Consider the following 18,864-nt stretch of genomic DNA (forward strand, 5'->3'; position numbering starts at 1 on the left):
TATTATTTTTAACATTAGATTAGATGCATAGGCAGCATCAATAGTAAAACGTTGGGGACACACAGGGTTAATAGCAGCGGTAACGGAATGCGTAACCCATGGCATAACGCAGTCCATCACCGCTGGCATTAACCCTGTGTGAGCGGTGACCGGAGGGGAGTATGGAGCGAGCGGGCACCGGGCAGTAACTGCAGGGGAGTAGGGAGGGACTAATCGGACTGTGCCCGTCGCTGATTGGTCGCGGCAGCCATGATAGGTAGCTGGCGAGACCAATCAGCGACTTGGATTCCATGACAGACAGAGGCCGTGACCAATGAATATCCGTGACAGACAGAAGGACAGACAGAAAGACGGAAGTGACCCATAGACAATTATATAGTAGATATATATATATGTATACACTGCTCAAAAAATAAAGGGAACACTAAAATACCACATCCTAGATATCACTGAATAAAATATTCCAGTTGTAGATCTTTATTCACTACATAGCGGAAAGCGTTGAGAACAATAAAACATAAAAATTATCACTGTTAATCGAAATTAATATCTCACGGAGGCCTGGATTTGTAACGATACTCAAAATCAAAGTGGAAAATCAAATTACAGGCTGATCCAACTCCAGTGGAAAAGCCTCAAAACAAGGAAATGATGCTCAGTAGTGTGTATGTCGCCTCCATGTGCCTGTATGACCTACCTACAATGCCTGGGCATGCAACTGATGAGGTGGCAGATGGTCTCCTGATGGATCTCCTCCCAGACCTGGACTAAAGCATCCACTTACTCCTGGACAGTCTGTGGTGCAACGTGACGTTGGTGGATGGTGCGAGACATGATGTCCCAGATGTGTTCAATCGGATTCAGGTCTGGGGAACGGGCGAGCCAGTCCATAGCTTCAATGCCTTCAGAGAAAAAGGAAACAGAGAAGCACATTGCTAAGGAGAGTAAAACTGATCCCAAACTGTTCTTCAACTATATCAATAGTAAAAGAATAAAAACTGAAAATGTAGGCCCCTTAAAAAATAGTGAGGAAAGAATGGTTGTAGATGACGAGGAAAAAGCTAACATATTAAACACCTTCTTCTCCACGGTATTCACGGTGGAAAATGAAATGCTAGGTGAAATCCCAAGAAACAATGAAAACCCTATATTAAGGGTCACCAATCTAACCCAAGAAGAGGTGCGAAACCGGCTAAATAAGATTAAAATAGATAAATCTCCGGGTCCGGATGGAGTACTAAGAGAACTAAGTAATGTAATAGATAAACCATTATTTCTTATTTTTAGGGACTCTATAGCGACGGGGTCTGTTCCGCAGGACTGGCGCATAGCAAATGTGGTGCCAATATTCAAAAAGGGCTCTAAAAGTGAACCTGGAAATTATAGGCCAGTAAGTCTAACCTCTATTGTTGGCAAAATATTTGAAGGGTCTCTGAGGGATGTTATTCTGGATTATCTCAATGAGAATAACTATTTAACTCCATATCAGCATGGGTTTATGAGAAATCGCTCCTGTCAAACCAATCTAATCAGTTTTTATGAAGAGGTAAGCTATAGGCTGGACCACGGTGAGTCAATGGACGTGGTATATCTCGATTTTTCCAAAGCGTTTGATACCGTGCCGCACAAGAGGTTGGTACACAAAATGAGAATGCTTGGTCTGGGGGAAAATGTGTGTAAATGGGTTAGTAACTGGCTTAGTGATAGAAAGCAGAGTGTGGTTATAAATGGTATAGTCTCTAACTGGGTCGCTGTGACCAGTGGGGTACCGCAGGGGTTGGTATTGGGACCTGTTCTCTTCAACATATTCATTAATGATCTGGTAGAAGATTTACACAGTAAAATATCGATATTTGCAGATGATACAAAACTATGTAAAGCAGTTAATACAAGAGAAGATAGTATTCTGCTACAGATGGATCTGGATAAGTTGGAAACTCGGGCTGAAAGGTGGCAGATGAGGTTTAACAATGATAAATGTAAGGTTATACACATGGGAAGAAGGAATCAATATCACCATTACACACTGAACGGGAAACCACTGGGTAAATCTGACAGGGAGAAGGACTTGGGGATCCTAGTTAATGATAAACTTACCTGGAGCAGCCAGTGCCAGGCAGCAGCTGCCAAGGCAAACAGGATCATGGGGTGCATTAAAAGAGGTCTGGATACACATGATGAGAGCATTATACTGCCTCTGTACAAATCCCTAGTTAGACCGCACATGGAGTACTGTGTCCAGTTTTGGGCACCGGTGCTCAGGAAGGATATAATGGGACTAGAGAGAGTACAAAGGAGGGCAATAAAATTAATAAAAGGGATGGGAGAACTACAATACCCAGATAGATTAGCGAAATTAGGATTATTTAGTCTAGAAAAAAGACGACTGAGGGGCGATCTAATAACCATGTATAAGTATATAAGGGGACAATACAAATATCTCGCTGAGGATCTGTTTATACCAAGGAAGGTGACGGGCACAAGGGGGCATTCTTTGCGTCTGGAGGAGAGAAGGTTTTTCCACCAACATAGAAGAGGATTCTTTACTGTTAGGGCAGTGAGAATCTGGAATTGCTTGCCTGAGGAGGTGGTGATGGCAAACTCAGTCGAGGGGTTCAAGAGAGGCCTGGATGTCTTCCTGGAGCAGAACAATATTGTAACATACAATTATTAGGTTCTGTAGAAGGACATAGATCTGGGGATTTATTATGATGGAATATAGGCTGAACTGGATGGACAAATGTCTTTTTTCGGCCTTACTAACTATGTTACTATGTTACTATGTTACTATCTTGCAGGAACTGCTGAAAGACTCCAGCCACATGAGGTCTGGCATTGTCCTGCATTAGGAGGAACCCAGGGCCAACCGCACCAGCATTTGGTCTCACAAGGGGTCTGAAGATCTCATCTCGGTACCTAATGTCAGTTAGTCTACATCTGGCGAGCACATTGAGGGCTGTGCAGCCCTCCAAAGAAATGCCACCCCACACCATTACTGACCCACTGCCAAACCAGTCATGCTGAAAGATGTTGCAGGCAGCAGATCGCTCTCCACCGCGTCACCAGACTTTGCCACGTCTGTCACATGTGCTCAGTGTGAACCTGCTTTCATCTGTGAAGAGCACAGGGCGCCACTGGCGAATTTGCCAATCCTGGTGCTCTGTGGCAAATGCCAGGAGTCCTGCACGGTGTTTTGGCTGTGAGCACAACCCCCATCTGTGGACATCGGGCACTCAGACCATCCTCATGAAGTCGGTTTCTAACCGTTTGTGCAGACACATGCACATTTGTGGCCTGCTGGAGGTTATTTGCAGGGCTCTGGCAGTGCTCCTCCTGCTCCTCATTGCACAAAAGCTGAGGTAGCAGTCCTGCTGCTGGGTTGTTGCCCTCCTACAGCCGCATCCACATCTCCTGGTGTACTGGCCTGTCTCCTGGTAGTGCCTCCAGCCTCTGGACACTATGCTGAGGGACACCGCAAACCTTCTTGCCAGAGGTCGCATTGATGTGCCATCCTGGATCAGCTGCATTAAATGAGCCACTTGTTTGTGTTCTAGATTCCGTCTTATGCTACTACGAGTGTGGAAGCACAACCAACATTCAAAAGTGACCAAAACATCAACCAGATACTGAGATGTGGTCTGTGGTCCTCACCTGCAGAACCACTCCTTTATTAAGGGTGTCTTGATAATTGCCAATAATTTCCATCTGTTGTCTATTCCATTTGCACAATAGCATGTGAAATTGATTGCCAATCAGTGTTGCTTCCTAAGTGGACAGTTTGATTTCACACAAGTTTGATTTACTTGGAGTTATTTTCTGTTGTTTAAGTGTTCCCATAATTTTTTTGAGCAGTGTATATATATATATATATATATATATATATATACACATACTAAGGGACTGTACTATACATAAGTGAGTACACTATATACAAAGGGACTGTGTTAGACATAATAATCGATAATAACGTTTTCCTTCACCTCCCCGTTCCTAAATCCATTATAAATCCCTTTTCCTCCAATCCCAATCCCCCACATCCCTCTTTGTCCTCTTCCCCCCGCATCCTATTATTGTCCTCTCCCCCACCGCCATGATTGCTTCTTCACCACCTTCATTATTGCTTTCTCCCCACCACCCGATTATTGCCCATTCACCACCTCCATCACCCCATCATTGCCCTCTCCTCCACCTACACACCACAGACACACACAACACCATTCACCTCTCTGCATACACACACACACTCACTCACCTCACCTCTGCGCACGGTATCTTGAAGCCCCACCATCGCCGACAGCTTCCTGTCTTGCACAGCCGTTGGCGCTGAAAGATGATGTAATTCTGCCGCTGCTGTGTTAGACAGGAAGCGCAAGCAGGACTCAGGATGGATCCACTCTGCTGCCATTTTCTCCTGCAGGCAGCGGAGCTCTAGGGATTGCTCCATGCCCGCTGCACATGAGGGTAATCTGGCCAGGGGCCCCCCCGGAGTCCCCATAGTCCTCCATATAGTATTATACACCCCTCATAGTGCTTCATATAGTGTAATGCACCGCCATAGTCATCCATGTAGTACAATTCACTTCCCATAGTATAATGCACCCCATAGTTCTCCATATAGTATAATGTATTCCCCATAGTCCTCGATACAGTATAATGCAGCCCACATATAGTATAATGCAGCCTGTTATGACCTGGTGGTTAGGACAATAATGGACCTGGTGGTTAAGAGCACACGGAATGACCTGATAGTTACAAATAATATAGGACGAGCTCTGAGACGTGGGAACTCTGCAATCCCTAATCCTATCACACACACTAGAAATAGCCGTGGATTGCTCCTAACGCTCCCTATGCAACTCGACACAGCCTAAGGAACTAGCTAGCCCTGAAGATAGAAAAATAAAGCCTACCTTGCCTCAGAGAAATTCCCCAAAGGAAAAGGCAGCCCCCCACATATAATGACTGTGAGTAAAGATGAAAATACAAACACAGAGATGAAATAGATTTAGCAAAGTGAGGCCCGACTTACTGAACAGACTGAGGATACGAAGGATAACTTTGCGGTCAGCACAAAAAACTACAAAAAGACCACGCAGAGGGCGCAAAAGACCCTCCGCACCGACTCACGGTGCGGAGGCGCTCCCTCTGCGTCCCAGAGCTTCCAGCAAGCAAGACAAAAATCAAATAAGCAAGCTGGACAGAAAAATAGCAAACCAAAGGTAAACAAGCAGGAACTTAGCTTCTGCTGGGAAGACAGGTCACAAGAACGATCCAGGAGTGAACAAGACCAATACTGGAACATTGACAGGTGGCATGGAGCAATGATCTAAGTGGAGTTAAATAGAGCAGCCAGCTAACGAATTAACCTCGTCACCTATGGAAGGAAACTCAGAAGCCGCAGCCCCACTCACAACCAACAGAGGAAGCCCATGGACAGAACCAGCCGAAGTACCATTCATGACCACAGGAGGGAGCTTGACAACAGAATTCACAACAGTACCCCCCCACCTTGAAGAGGGGTCACCGAACCCTCACCAGAGCCCCCAGGCCGACCAGGACGAGCCAAATGAAAGGCACGAACCAGATCGGCAGCATGAACATCGGAGGCAAAGACCCAGGAATTATCTTCCTGACCATAACCCTTCCACTTGACCAGGTACTGGAGTTTCCGTCTCGAAATACGAGAATCCAAAATCTTCTCCACCACATACTCCAACTCCCCCTCAACCAACACCGGGGCAGGAGGATCAACGGATGGAACCACAGGTGCCACGTATCTCCGCAACAACGACCTATGGAATACATTATGGATGGCAAAAGAAGCTGGAAGGGTCAAACGAAACGACACAGGATTGAGAACCTCAGAAATCTTATACGGACCAATGAAACGAGGCTTAAACTTAGGAGAGGAAACCTTCATAGGAACATAACGAGAAGACAACCAAACCAAATCCCCAACACGAAGTCGGGGACCCACACAGCGCCGGCGGTTAGCGAAACGTTGAGCCTTCTCCTGGGACAATGTCAAATTGTCCACCACATGTGTCCAAATCTGCTGCAACCTATCCACCACAGTATCTACACCAGGACAGTCCGAAGACTCAACCTGCCCTGAAGAGAAACAAGGATGGAAACCAGAATTGCAGAAAAACGGCGAAACCAAAGTAGCCGAGCTGGCCCGATTATTAAGGGCGAACTCAGCCAAAGGCAAAAAGGACACCCAATCATCCTGATCAGCAGAAACAAAGCATCTCAGATATGTTTCCAAAGTCTGATTAGTTCGTTCGGTTTGGCCATTTGTCTGAGGATGGAAAGCCGAGGAAAAAGACAAATCAATGCCCATCCTAGCACAAAAGGCTCGCCAAAACCTCGAAACAAACTGGGAACCTCTGTCCGAAATGATGTTCTCCGGAATGCCATGTAAACGAACCACATGCTGGAAAAACAATGGCACCAAATCAGAGGAGGAAGGCAATTTAGACAAGGGTACCAAATGGTCCATCTTAGAGAAGCGATCACAAACCACCCAAATGACCGACATCTTTTGAGAGACAGGGAGATCCGAAATAAAATCCATAGAGATATGCGTACAGGGCCTCTTCGGGACCGGCAAGGGCAAAAGCAACCCACTGGCACGAGAACAGCAGGGCTTAGCTCGAGCACAAGTCCCACAGGACTGCACAAAAGAATGCACATCCCGCGACAAAGACGGCCACCAAAAGGATCTAGCCACCAAATCTCTGGTACCAAAGATTCCAGGATGACCAGCCAACACCGAACAATGAACCTCAGAGATAACTCTACTAGTCCATTTATCAGGGACAAACAGTTTCTCCGCTGGGCAACGGTCAGGTCTATCAACCTGAAATTTTTGCAGCACCCGCCGCAAATCAGGGGAGATGGCAGACAAAATGACCCCCTCTTTGAGAATACCCGCTGGCTCAGGAACACCCGGAGAGTCGGGCACAAAACTCCTTGACAGGGCATCAGCCTTCACATTCTTAGAGCCTGGAAGGTACGAAACCACAAAATCAAAACGGGAGAAAAATAGCGACCAACGAGCCTGTCTAGGATTCAACCGTTTGGCAGACTCGAGATAAGTCAAATTTTTGTGATCCGTCAAGACCACCACGCGATGCTTGGCTCCTTCAAGCCAATGACGCCACTCCTCGAATGCCCACTTCATGGCCAACAACTCTCGATTGCCAACATCATAATTGCGCTCAGCAGGCAAAAACTTTCTAGAAAAGAAGGCACATGGTTTCATCACCGAGCCATCAGAACTTCTTTGCGACAAAACAGCCCCTGCTCCAATCTTAGAAGCATCAACCTCGACCTGAAACGGGAGCGAAACATCTGGCTGGCACAACACAGGGGCAGAAGAAAAACGACGCTTCAACTCCTGAAAAGCTTCCACAGCCGCAGAAGACCAATTGACCACATCAGCACCCTTCTTGGTCAAATCAGTCAACGGTTTAGCAACACTAGAAAAATTACTGATGAAGCGACGATAAAAATTAGCAAAGCCCAGGAACTTTTGCAGACTCTTCACATATGTCGGCTGAGTCCAATCATGAATGGCCTGGACTTTAACAGGATCCATCTCGATAGTAGAAGGGGAAAAAATGAAACCCAAAAATGAAACCTTCTGAACTCCAAAGAGACACTTTGACCCCTTCACAAACAAAGAATTAGCACAAAGGACCTGGAACACCCTTCTGACCTGCTTCACATGAGACTCCCAATCATCCGAAAAGACCAAAATATCATCCAAATATACAATCAGGAATTTATCCAGGTACTCTCGGAAGATGTCATGCATAAAGGACTGAAATACTGATGGAGCATTGGAAAGTCCGAATGGCATAACCAGGTACTCAAAATGGCCCCCGGGCATATTAAATGCTGTTTTTTATTCATCGCCCTGTTTAATACGCACAAGATTATACGCACCACGAAGATCTATCTTGGTGAACCAACAAGCCCCCTTAATCCGAGCAAATAAATCAGGCAGCAGCGGCAAAGGATACTGAAATTTGACTGTGGTCTTATTAAGAAGGCGGTAATCAATACAAGGTCTCAAAGAACCATCCTTCTTGGCCACAAAAAAGAACCCTGCTCCCAATGGTGACGACGACGGGTGAATATGACCCTTCTCCAAGGATTCCTTTACATAACTCCGCATAGCGGCGTGCTCTGGCACAGATAAATTGAACAGTCGGCCCTTAGGAAACTTACTACCAGGAATCAAATTGATAGCACAATCGCAATCCCTATGAGGAGGTAGGGCACTGGATTTGGGCTCATCAAATACATCCCGGTAATCCGACAAAAACTCCAGGACTTCAGAAGGGGTGGATGACGAAATAGACAAAAATGGAACATCACCATGTACCCCCTGACAACCCCAGCTGGACACAGACATTGATTTCCAATCCAATACTGGATTATGGACCTGTAGCCATAGCAACCCCAAAACGACCACATCATGCAGATTATGCAACACCAAAAAGCGAATATCCTCCTGATGTGCAGGAGCCATGCACATGGTCAATTGGGTCCAGTACTGAGGCTTATTCTTGGCCAAAGGCGTAGCATCAATTCCTCTCAATGGAATAGGATACTGCAAGGGCTCCAAGAAAAAACCACAGCGCCTAGCAAACTCCAAGTCCATCAAATTCAGGGCAGCGCCTGAATCCACAAATGCCATAACAGAATAGGATGACAAAGAGCAAATCAGAGTAACGGACAAAAGAAATTTCGACTGTACCGTACCAATGGTGGCAGACCTAGCGAAACGCTTAGTGCGTTTAGAACAATCGGAGATAGCATGAGTGGAATCACCACAGTAAAAACACAGCCCATTCCGACGTCTGTGTTCTTGCCGTTTAGCTCTGGTCAAAGTCCTATCACATTGCATAGGCTCAGGTCTATGCTCAGATAATACCGCCAAATGGTGCACAGCTTTACGCTCACGCAAGCGTCGATCGATCTGAATGGCCAAAGACATAGACTCATTCAGACCAGCAGGCATGGGAAATCCCACCATGAGATCCTTAAGGGCTTCAGAGAGACCCTTTCTGAAAATTGCTGCCAGGGCACATTTATTCCACTGAGTTAGTACAGACCACTTCCTAAACTTCTGACAATATATCTCTACCTCATCCTAACCCTGACACAGAGCCAGCAAGATTTTCTCTGCCTGATCCACTGAATTTGGTTCATCATGAAGCAATCCGAGCGCCAGAAAAAACGCATCAACATCACGCAATGCCGGATCTCCTGGCGCAAGGGAAAATGCCCAGTCTTGAGGGTCGCCACGTAACAAAGAAATAATGATTTTCACTTGTTGAACAGGGTCACCTGAGGAGCGAGGTTTCAAAGCAAGAAACAATTTACAATTATTTTTGAAATTCAGAAACTTAGATCTATCCCCAAAAAACAAATCAGGAATAGGAATCCTAGGCTCTAACATCGGATTCTGAACCACAAAATCTTGAATGTTTTGTACCCTTGCAGTGAGATTATTCATACAAGAGGACAGACCTTGACTGTCCATATCTACACCTGTATCCTGAACCACCCAGAGGTAAAGGGGAAAAGAGAGACAAAACACACTGCAAAGAAAAAAAAATGGTCTCAGAACTTCTCTTATCCCTCTATTGAGATGCATTAATACTTTGGGCCACCTGTACTGTTATGACCTGGTGGTTAGGACAATAATGGACCTGGTGGTTAAGAGCACACGGAATGACCTGATAGTTACAAATAATATAGGACGAGCTCTGAGACGTGGGAACTCTGCTGACCGCAATCCCTAATCCTATCACACACACTAGAAATAGCCGTGGATTGCTCCTAACGCTCCCTATGCAACTCGACACAGCCTAAGGAACTAGCTAGCCCTGAAGATAGAAAAATAAAGCCTACCTTGCCTCAGAGAAATTCCCCAAAGGAAAAGGCAGCCCCCCACATATAATGACTGTGAGTAAAAATGAAAATACAAACACAGAGATGAAATAGATTTAGCAAAGTGAGGCCCGACTTACTGAAAAGACTGAGGATAGGAAGGGTAACTTTGCGGTTAGCACAAAAAACTACAAAAAGACCACGCAGAGGGCGCAAAAGACCCTCTGTACCGACTCACGGTGCGGAGGCGCTCCCTCTGCGTCCCAGAGCTTCCAGCAAGCAAGACAAAAATCAAAATAGCAAGCTGGACAGAAAAATAGCAAACAAAAGAAAAACAAGCAGGAACTTAGCTTCTGCTGGGAAGACAGGTCACAAGAACGATCCAGGAGTGAACAAGACCAATACTGGAACATTGACAGGTGGCATGGAGCAATGATCTACGTGGAGTTAAATAGAGCAGCCAGCTAACGAATTAACCTCGTCACCTGTGGAAGGAAACTCAGAAGCCGCAGCCCCACTCACAACCAACAGAGGAAGCCCATGGACAGAACCAGCCGAAGTACCATTCATGACCACAGGAGGGAGCTTGACAACAGAATTCACAACAGCAGCCCACATATAGTATAATGCAGCCACCCCATAGAGCATAATGCAGCCACCCCACAGAGTATAATTCAAGCAACCCACAGAATATAATGTAGCCCCCATAGAATATAATGTAGCCCTCCTCATATAGTATAATGTGGCCCCCTTATAGAGTATGATGCAATTACCCCTCATAGAATATAAATATAATACAGCACCTCATAGAATATAATGTATCCCCTCATAGAATATAATACAGCCCACCTCCCCATAGAATATAATGTAGCCCCATCAAAGAGTATGATGCAATCCTCCCTCATAAAATCTAATACAGCCCCACAGAATATAATATAGCATCCCATAGAATATAAAACAGCCCACCTCCCCATAGTATATAATGTAGCCCCCCTAGTATATAATACAGCCACATAGTATATAATACATCCTCCCCATAGAATATAATATACTCCCCATAGTATATAACAAAGCCACATAGTATATAATACAGCCTCCCCCATAGAATATAATATACCCCCATAGTATATAGCACAGCCCGCATAGTATATAACACAGTCCGCATAGTATATAGCACAGCCCGCGTAGTATATTACTCAGGCCGCGTAGTATATAGCACAGCCACATAGCATATAACTCAGCCCATGTAGCATATAGCACAGCCACGTAGTATATAACACCACCCACATAGTATATAACACAGCCCACATAGTATATAGCTCAGCCACATAGCATATAACACAGCCCAAAAAGTATATAACACAGCCCACGTAGTATATAACACAGCCGTGTAGTATATAACACAGCCCACATAGTATATAGCACAGCCACATAGTAGATAACACAGCCCACCAGAGGCGTAGCTAGAGCTTTAGCCGCCCGGGGCTGCTCCCGAGTTTGGCACCCCTCCCCCCCCCCGCTCAATACACACAAAGTTTACCAAAAATAGTTTTCCAGTTGTGTAGAACTTAAACTGGGCCTAATGGTGTCACCCCCACATGCCAAACCTGTGACTTTTAATTAATTAATATCAGAGAGAACAAATGACCGCCATACACAACAGAATCCACTATACCAAGACCAATAATATCACATACAGGAAGAAACACCACCACACCATGACCAGACCACATAGTGACCGAATAATACTATATACAAGGGACAAATACCGCCTCACCATGACCAGATCACATATTACCACCACTTGGTGACCAAATAGCACATACAAGGGACAAATACCACAACACCATTTCCAGACCACATATTACCACCACATAGTGACTGAATACTACAATACTGATCAGTAATAAAGAAAAAAAAACACAATACTATCACCATAAGTGCCAGTATTCACAAGAGATCTGTACTTTGTATGCAGTGTCTGTGTAGAGGTAATACAAAGATCACTGGTGGTATTATACACAGGAGCTCTGTATATAATGTATAGTTAATACAGTGATCACTGGTGACATTGTACACAGGACCGCTGTATATAGTATATAGTGTATAGTGTCAGCGTATAGGTAACACTGACTCACCAGTGATGTCTCTAGATGAAGTCCTTCATTCATCTTTCATCCAGCACAGACCGCCATCATTTCTCCCAGCCAGCACTCGTTTCTGCAGGAAATAACACAGTTATCTCGAGCTCCGCTTGCAGAACACATTACTTAATTTTTAACAACTTCTACATTACACCACATGAAGAAAAAAAGGCGATATAGTGTCACTCCGCACACTAACAGGACCGCCCCCCCCCATTTAAAACAGTATACTCAAAAAATAAAATAAATACATCACTGCAGTAATAACATCCCTTAATTAGCCCCTATGGTAATACTATTCCCCACCCTGGCCCCGTGTGTCTCATTCCTGGCTCCAGCCATATGTTCTCGCATCCTGCCCTCATGAGTATCCATTCTACCCCATATGATCTCCCCATCCTGCCCCATCAGTCTCCATCGTATCCATCCTGCCCCATGATCCAATCCTGCCCCATGTCTTTCATTCTGCCCCGTGTCTCCAATCATGCCCCGTATCTACATTCTGCCCATGCCTCAAGTCCTGCCCCCAGTGTGTCCAGCAATCTGCCCCAGTGTGTCCAGCAATCTGCCCCAGTGTGTCCAGCATATTACCCCCAGTGTGTCCAGCATATTACCCCCAGGTTGTCCAGCAATCTGCCCCAGTGTGTCCAGCATATTACCCCCAGTGTGTCCAGCAATCTGCCCCAGTATGTCCTGCAATCTGCCCCAGTGTGTCCAGCATTGCCCCAGTGTGTCCAGCATTGCCCCCAGTGTGTCCAGAAATCTGCCCCAGGGTCTCCAGCATTGCCCCAGTGTGTCCAGCATTGCCCCCAGTGTGTACAGCATTGCCCCCAGTGTGTCCAGCATATTACCCCCAGGTTGTCCAGCAATCTGCCCCAGTGTGTCCAGCATATTACCCCCTGTGTGTCCAGCAATCTGCCCCAGTATGTCCAGCAATCTGCCCCAGTGTGTCCAGCATTGCCCCAGTGTGTCCAGCATTGCCCCCAGTGTGTCCAGAAATCTGCCCCAGGGTCTCCAGCATTGCCCCAGTGTGTCCAGCATTGCCCCCATTGTGTCCAGCGATCTGCCCCAGTGTCCAGCATTGCCCGGGCCCAGTGTGTCCAGCAATCTGCCCCAGGGTCTACAGCATTGCCCCAGTGTGTCCAGCATTGTCCCCAGTGTGTCCAGCATTCTGCCCCAGTGTCCAGCATTGCCCCAGTGTGTCCAGCAATCTGCCCCAGTGTCCAGCATTGCCCCAGTGTGTCTAGAAATCTGCCCCAGGGTCTCAAGCATTGCCCCAGTGTGTCCAGCAATCTGCCCCATTGTGCCCAGCAATCTGCCCCAGTGTCCAGCATTGCCGCAGCGTGTCCAGCAATCTGCCCCAGTGTCCAGCATTGCCCCAGTGTCCAGAAATCTGGCCCTGGGTCTCCAGCATTGCCCCAGTCTGTCCAGAAATCTGCCCCAGGGTGTCCAGAAATCTGCCCCAGTGTGTCCAGAAATCTGCCCCAGTCTGTCCAGAAATCTGCCCCAGTGTGTCCAGAAATCTGTCAGACAAAGAAAAAAAAAAAGTAAAATCCTCACCTCTCCCGTTCCCAGTGCAGGTCCGGTGCACTCAACGTCTCTCCGGCTCTGCAACGCTCAGGACAGAGGCTGAGCGCGCAGTGATGACGTCATCGCACCCTCTGCCCTGAGACGTCGCAGAGTCAGAGGGCGCTGAAGACGCTGCAGCTACCACGCAGCCACAGGAACCAGGAGAGGTGAGTATTAGCGCTGGCACGGGGAGGGGGGGGGGCGCCCGATGATTTAAAGGGCACACATCTTTTTTTTTTTCCCTCCTCCTCTGCAGCGCCGGCCGCGGCCCGGTGACCCACCCCCCGCAGTGTGCCACCCGGGGCGGCCCGCCCCCCCCGCACCCCTCTTCCTACGCCACTGCAGCCCACATAGTATATAACACAGCCACGTAGTATATAACACAGCCCACGTAATATATAACACAGCCACGGAGTATATAACACAGCCCACTTAGTATATAGCACAGCCACATAGTATATAACACAACCCACGTAGTATATAACACAGCCACGTAGTATATAACACAGCCACGTAGTATATAACACAGCCCACATTGTATATAGCACAGCCACGTAGTATATAACACAATCACGTAGTATATAGCACAGCCATGTAGTATAGATCATAGCCACGTAGTATATAACACAGCCACGTAGCATATAACACAGCCACGTAGTATATAACACAGCCCATGTTGTATATAGCACAGCCACATAGTATATAACACAGCCCACATAGTATATAACACAGCCACGTAGTATATAACACAGCCACTTAGTATATAACACAGCCACGTAGTATATAACACAGCCATGTAATATAGAACACAGCCACATAGTATATAACACAGCCACATATAGAAACCCACCACCAGAGCTATAGACCTAATTCCAAGAAATTAGTGGCACGGATATACGTATTATCAAAATATTACTTTATTTGCAATGGTAAAAACATATTGTATGTGCACATGTTTGAAAGACATAAAAAGCATATAATAAGTGACATAAATAAAATCTCCAGTATATATAAAAACCTAAATAGGTATAGGGTACACCATAAAAGGAAGGGTTAATCTCAGGACTCCTACTAATAATCTATAAAATTTAGTGTGTGCCACAAGTGCTAAAGATGGGATGTAAAAATATAATGTGGACGTGTAAAACCAGAAAGAATGGGGTTAAAATATATAACCCACGATGGAAGCAATTATAATGGCTATACACAGTGCAAAAAGTGCAATGTGCAATCATGTAGCAAAGAAGCAAAGTGACAGGTGTACAAAAATATTTTTATAAAAAGAAGGGAGTAGTGAGAGGGAAATCTTTAGGAGTTCCTGTACCTTAGAGGTACTTTTTGCACGGCGTATAGCCATTATAATTGCTTACATCGCGGGTTATATATTTTAACCCCATTCTTTCTGGTTTTACACGTCCACATTATATTTTTACATCCCATTTTTTAGCACTTGTGGCACACACTAAATGTTATAGATTATTAGTAGGAGTCCTGAGATTAACACTTCCTTTTATGGTGTACCCTATACCTATTTAGGTTTTTATATATACTGGTGATTTTATTTATGTCACTTATTATATGCTTTTTATGTCTTTCAAACATGTGCACATACAATATGTTGTTACCATTGCAAATAAAGTAATATTTTGATAATACGTATATCCGTGCCACTAACTTTTTGGAATTTGGTCTATAGCTCTGATGGTTGGTTTCTACTGTTCATGTGAGTGGTTTCCACTCACTTTACTTGTTTTCACTGGGGTTGACTAATAATTTTGAACACGTGTATATATATGTAATCTGGTATAGAAATCCATTGCCCCTTTTAAGTGTTAACAAATTCTTTGCCTAAACACAGCCACATAGCATATAGCACAGCCATGTTGTGTATAACAAACAAAGAAAAAAATGGTGCTGCACAGCCTCACTCCTTGAAGTAAGTCAATCGCAGTGGGTGGAAAAAATCTGACTTCAGCAATGGAGGTGCTCGCATGGAAAACAGATACACGTGTCATAAGTGTGAAGAGAAATATGCGGCAGTACTCACCAAACTTCGTGTGGTCCAGTCCTTTATTTAAGACATAAAAAATACAGCTTCACGGCCCGAGGGAGTGCAGATGGGGGGGAGGTGAGCAGGGAACGACGACGGCCGTTTCGCGCTGATCCAAGTGCTTCTACGTAGAAGCGCTTGGATCAGCGTGAAACGGCCGTCGTCGTTCCCTGCTCACCTCCCTCCCATCTGCACTCCCTCGGGCCGTGAAGCTGTATTTTTTATGTCTTAAATAAAGGACTGGACCACACGAAGTTTGGTGAGTGCTGCCGCATATTTCTCTTCACACTTATGACTTGTGTATAACAAAGCCATGTAGTATATAGCACAGCCATGTAGTACATAACACAGCGCACGTAGTATATAACACAGCCCACGTAGCAGGGCCGGACTGGCCATCGGGCACTTCTGGCAAATGCCAGAAGGGCCAGTGCCAGTCGTGGGCTGCTCGATCCGCCTCCCCCCGCCGCCGACTCACCCCCTGCCGTCGTATTCAACTATACCGGCGTCTATGACGCCGGTACAGTTGAATGCAATGATGGAGGAGAGAGCGTCTACAGACGTTCCCTCTCCCATCATTCCCCGCTCTGCCTCTGACACTGCGGGTGCGCGATGACATCATATCATCATGCACCTGCTGTGTCCCGGGCAGACTGCAGCCGCTGAGACAGGAGCAGGAAGCAACGCGGGGCATGAGGAAAGGTGAGGAGAGTGTTTTTTTTTTTTTTTTTACTGGACTATGGGGACATTCTCGGGGGGAGGGGGAGGAGGAGAGATGTGGGCTCTGCTGTATATACCACTGTGCGGGCTGTGCTGGATATACCACTGTGCGGGCTGTGCTGGATATACCACTGTGCGGACTGTGCTGGATATACTACTGTGCGGGCTGTGCTGTATATACCACTGTGCGGGCTGTGCTGTATATACCACTGCGCGGGCTGTGCTGGATATACCACTGTGCGGGCTGTGCTGTATATACCACTGTGCGGACTGTGCTGGATATACCACTGTGCGGGCTGTGCTGGATATACCACTGTGTGGGCTGTGCTGGATATACCACTGTGCGGACTGTGGTGGATATACCACTGTGTTGGCTGTGCTGTATATACCATTGTGCTGGATATACCACTGTGCGGGCTGTGCTGGATATACCACTGTGCGGGCTGTGCTGGATATACCACTGTGCGGGCTGTGCTGGATATACCACTGTGCGGGCTGTGCTGGATATACCACTGTGTGGGCTGTGCTGGATATACCACTGTGCGGGCTGTGCTGGATATACCACTATGCGGGCTGTGCAGGATATACCACTGTGCGGGCTGTGCTGGATATACCACTGTGCGGGCTGTGCTGTATATACCACTGTGTTGGCTGTGCTGTATATACCACTGTGCGGGCTGTGCTGGATATACTACTGTCCGGGCTGTGCTGTATATACTACTGTGTGGGCTGTGCTGTATATACTACTGTGTGGGCTGTGCTGGATATACCACTGTGCGGGCTGTGCTGGATATACTACTGTGCGGGCTGTGCTGTATATACTACTGTGTGGGCTGTGCTGGATATACCACTGTGTTGGCTGTGCTGTATATACCACTGTGCGGGCTGTGCTGGATATACCACTGTGCGGGCTGTGCTGTATATACCACTGTGCGGGCTGTGCTGGATATACCACTGTGCGGTTTGTGCTGGATATACCACTGTGCGGGCTGTGCTGGATATACCACTGTGCGGGCTGTGCTGGATATACCACTGTGCGGGCTGTGCTGGATATACCACTGTGCGGGCTGTGCTGTATATACCACTGTGTTGGCTGTGCTGTATATACCACTGCGCGGGCTGTGCTGGATATACTACTGTGCGGGCTGTGCTGTATATACTACTGTGTGGGCTGTGCTGTATATACCACTGTGTGGGCTGTGCTGTATATACTACTGTTTGGGCTGTGCTGTATATACTACTGTGTGGGCTGTGTTATCTACTATGCGGGCTGTGCTATATACTATGTGGGCTTTGCTATATACTATGGGGAGTATATTATCTTCTATGGGGAGGCCATGTTATGTACTATGTGGCTGTGGTATATACTATTGTGGGGGTATATTATATTCTATGGGGGAGGTTGGGTTATATACTATGGGGGAGGTTGTGTTATATACTATGGGGGGCTGCATTATATTCTATGGGGGGCTACATTATATATTATGGGGAGGTGGGCTGTATTATATTCTATGGGGTTACATTATACTCTGTGGGGTGGCTGCTTTATACTCTGTGGGGTGGCTGCATTATACTGTGGGTGTTTGCATTATACTCTGTGGTTGCCGCATTATATTCTGTAGGGTGGTGGCTACATTATACTATATGTGGGCTGCATTATACTGTATCAAGGACTATGGGGAATACGTTATACTATATGAAGAACTATGGGTTGCATTATACTATGGGAAGTGAATTGTACTACATGGATGACTATGGCGGTGCATTATACTATATGGAGCACTATGAGGAGTGTATTATGCTATATGGAGGACTATGAGGAGTGTATTATACTATGTGGAGGACTGAGCAGTGTATTTTAATATATGGAGGACTATAGGGTGTATTTTACTAAACAAGTAAAATGCTGCATATTCAGATTGTTTTTGCAGGAACAAAAATCATTGTTCTCAGCAGCACATCGCCGCTGTAAACTGTAGATGTGCTGCTGATAACATGATACTGTATGGGGATCGGTTAGTGATCTGTTAGTGATCTGTTATGAACAGGTGATTCAGAACCACAATGGACCTTGTAGTTCAGAGCACACAAAGTGACCTGACAATTACCAAAAACATAGGACGAGCTCTGAGACGTGGGAACTCTGCTGACCGCAATCCCTAATCCTATCCAACCACACTAAAGGTAGCCGTGGAGCGCTCCTGACCAGACCTATGCGCCTCGAGCACAGCCTGAGAAACTAGCTAGCCCTAAGAAAGAAAAATAAGCCTACCTTGCCTCAGAGAAATACCCCAAAGGAAAAGGCAGCCCCCCACATATAATGACTGTGAGTTGAGATGAAAATACAAATGCAGAGATGAAATAGATTTAGCAAAGTGAGGCCCAACTTACTGAACAGACCGAAGATAGGAAAGATTGCTTTGCGGTCAACACAAAACCCTACAAACAACCATGCAGAGGGGGCAAAAAGAC

Source organism: Ranitomeya imitator, chromosome 3 (genome assembly GCF_032444005.1).
Source record: "Ranitomeya imitator isolate aRanImi1 chromosome 3, aRanImi1.pri, whole genome shotgun sequence".
Lineage (NCBI taxonomy): Eukaryota > Metazoa > Chordata > Amphibia > Anura > Dendrobatidae > Ranitomeya > Ranitomeya imitator.